We start from the raw sequence: 3,637 nt of genomic DNA on the forward strand, positions 1-3,637 counted from the left end.
TCCAGCCACGTACTGAAAAAACCCCAGTTGTGATTGAAAAGTATTGTTTGACACAAAGCCAACTCATTTTTCACCAGAGATTCCTGCACAACCACAAGTTTAGGGCATTACTAAAGGTGGTGGAAATGAGGTAGGATGAGGTGGGGGGTGTTGCAGCAGAAGACGGCCAATTAAGAAAATCAACAAAAATGACAATAAATGCTATTCTAGAAAAGTTTATTTAGAGGAACAAATTTTATAGTTTGTAAGGGAGAATGCACCTACTTGGAAATATCTTTTCATTTAATTCAAATCAAGATTTATGTGGTTTGCTGCTGCTGCATGAGTATCATTTTGACTTTTGCTTAGCTGTTGCCTGATGGTTTGCAAAGATTCAGATGTACTTTGTTATGGGTAAAAGGGATTTCCTTTGGTAGATGTTTAACTTTTAGTTTCCGAATCCCTGTGCTCACTTCTGTTGTCAGGTTTGGCCGTGTTCGTGCACCCTGAGAAAATCACTTTTAAAGCCTGTTGAGTGGAAAGGATCATGGGTATTTACTGTGAGGAAGAAGGGAAGGCAAAGATGTTGTAGGGGTTATATCATTTCACTCAGGAATTAGCTTTGGAAAGCTCATTGAGGAACTAGTATTTGGGAGTGGTGGATATTTTTAGATTGCTTCTAAGTAAAATCATGCTTTTTCTTGCAATGAACTGGAAAGATATCATCTAGTCCAGTGCTTTCCAAACTGCATGTCATGAACTGTTAGTGGGCCATGAAATCAATTTAGTAGTTGCAATTAAACAATGAAATAGAATAAAATACACTACAATATACCAGAGTGCACACACATTGTAGTATTAAGTATTAATTTGTGAACCTGACGTTTGAGTTTTATATAGATAATCATGTTTATACTGCATTTAATATGAAATGAATTTTTCAGTGTGAGTAGCAGTTGAAGAAGCTTGAAAGCCACTGATTGAGTCCTCTCTTATTTTTCAGATGAGGAAGTTAAAATAGGCTGACTCCTAGTTTATTTGATTGGGCCTCCTTGAGGTAGCTTATCTATCATTGTCTTTCCCCTGTTAGGATTTTATTTTGATCATCTATGCATCTTCTACATTTTTTCTCCTATACTTTAAAATTCCTATATTTTTATCACCAGTAATTGAGTCAGATGTGCTGATTCTGGAGAGATGAATCTTCACTGAGCCTCTGAGCACCATGCTGGGGGGCGATGGGGGTTGGTACTTGTGATTCCAAGTGAAAAAGAACAGAACCTTTACAGCTGTCTCTATAGATAAGGCCAGTTATTTTCCATAGGTTAAGTCAGGTGGAAAGTTGGAAAAATAATCTAATAGGTTTCATCAATAGATACAGATAATCTTTATTACTTCTACCACTTTTTTCAGTTCAGTTCCACAAATATTTATTGAGCTCCTGCTTTGTACCAGGTATTTAGTCAGCCACTTACTTCCTTCAGTGTGGGGAATGAATATTCAGATAATTAAATTGATCCCTCATTTTGCTTGTAGGATACCCTGGTGGATTTATGGAAGTGTGAGGTGTTTTGTCAAAGATAATAGAAATGTAACTCCATGTTTTATAACACAATATGCCACTTTGGAACTCTGTTGTGCTTTATCTAGAAATTTCCTGATATCTTGAACTCAGCCTTTCACTGGTTAGGAAGTCCTGCAATGATAAAGTTCATGTAGAACGTTTTCCTGTATCTTGCTTTCATAGCACGTTGATTTTTATTGAACTTTCTCCCTCTTGCTATTTACACAATGTCAGTTCTGCACTAAGAGCTGATGGAGGTTTGTCCTTTTTCTCTGACAACCTGAGAATCAAGGCAGCAGGACCAAGGGGTCAACTGTCTGGATGCCGTGTGGGGTTTCCAACTTCCCACGTTGTTACTGCTTCTTGTTTGCCTTTCTGTGTGGCAGTTCCTGAATTCAGGTGGTGTTCTGTTTTCCATCTCTCCTTTTGTTTTTAAAGTGGTGGTGCAAAGTGTATTATTCTGTTTAGTTTGGTTATTAGTTGAATATTGGCCACACAGGTCATTGCCTGAGGCAGCTACATCATCAGCAAGTAGTCCCCAGATGGCACTATGAACCTGCTTTTTCTTGATGGCTGTCAGTACAGAGGATATACGTTAGGTCTAAGCAAGCGGAGGGCCATGTATTAATAGACCCTGATCTTGGTGGTGGTCTAGAAAAGCTGCTGCTTTTTAAAGAATTCTAAATCTTTTTAATCTTTGCTATTTTAAAAGATTAAACATAATTTGAGGTCATTTTTACTTGCATTCTTGATTATTAGTGGTTTTAAACATTTTTTCCACATATTTGTTGGATTTTCTTCTTGTTTTAAATTTCTGTTTTTGCCCTTTGCTCATTTTCTTTTAGACTGTTTTATTTTGTTATTGATTTATAAGAGCTTTGAGCATAGTATTGAAATCTTTTTATCATTGTAAAGTATATATATAATAAAATTTACCATTTTAACCCTTTTTGAGTGTACACTTTGGTGGTGTTAAGTACATTCACATTATTGTGCAGCCATCACCACTATCCACCTTCAGAACTTTTCCATCATCCCAAAGTGAAAGGAAAAAAAACATAGTTAGATGCCGTGGAGTAGGTGGCAATGTCTTAACCATATACATGTTGTGCAGGCCCAAGGACCTCCTTCATCTTTGGAAAGGGGAGTGCTAACCTTATCTCCTTTCATATAACACTAGAAAAACTTCTTGAATGATGTAATCCTCTAATTGTTTCTCTGGATCCAAAGCTTCCTTGATTATTGCTACTTCACTTTAAAAGATGCGTTTATACATTAAATAAACAGGTGAAAAGCTGTTCTCATATGACCATCTTACTGAACAAGTTCTATTTTGTTGAGTCTTATAGTTCCCCCACTTTTTATTTAATCTACTCGTGTGTGATGTTCTCCTTGCTTGCCAATGTGGTATTTCCAGCTGTGCAGGGAAATTAATTTTCTATGTAAAAGGACAATTCCAGGAAACTATCTATTAAGGTTATAGGAGGCAAAGAGAACGTTGTTTTAAAAATTTTTTCTGGTGTTCTTGGCTTTGTAAGGGGAGGAAAACGGTTGATTTAAGAGTTCATGGTTGGCAATTTGTTTTTTAACTAATATTATTAAAAAAAAACTTTGCCACTGATCGCAAAGGTGGTCAACAATAGAGTGTGTGTGGCACTGAAAACTTATCCTCCATTTAACAAAACAATCCTAAATGGATCTTCCATGAACTCTGAAACCTTTTTTGGACAATAGACCCCTTTGTGTATCTGACTGATTCTCTGCAACCTCAAAATCTAAGGCCTACAGAATCTTATGCAAAACCCTAGGGGCCAGGTGTGTTTGGAAATGAGAATTTATCAGATTTTAAGAAGGTAGTATGGAACATATACCCTGTGTTACATGTCATATCACCTTCAACGGAGTCTGGGACAGCTCCTTATAATAAAAAAATTTATTATTTCTGTAGTGAAATTCATAGATATTAATACTAAATGATATAAAGATGATAAATGGCCTCATGTCTGTTTAGGACAGTTTCTGTTGCCAGATGAGCTTAGATTTGTTGCCAAATGAGTTATAAAAAATGTTCTTTAGGATCATGGATAAGGGACA

General features: G+C 36.3%; 1 non-coding gene across 1 annotated transcript; it reads right to left on the reverse strand.

The window, feature by feature from the left end:
* Window positions 1-2,593: 2,593 nt before the first annotated feature.
* Window positions 2,594-2,720, reverse strand: LOC139083168 (U6atac minor spliceosomal RNA). Its single transcript, XR_011539735.1, has one exon. It is a non-coding gene; the product is annotated as a U6atac minor spliceosomal RNA (small nuclear RNA).
* Between the last annotated feature and the right edge of the window lie 917 nt (window positions 2,721-3,637).

The sequence above is a fragment of the Equus przewalskii genome, chromosome 4, assembly GCF_037783145.1.
Source record: "Equus przewalskii isolate Varuska chromosome 4, EquPr2, whole genome shotgun sequence".
In the NCBI taxonomy this organism is placed as follows: domain Eukaryota; kingdom Metazoa; phylum Chordata; class Mammalia; order Perissodactyla; family Equidae; genus Equus; species Equus przewalskii.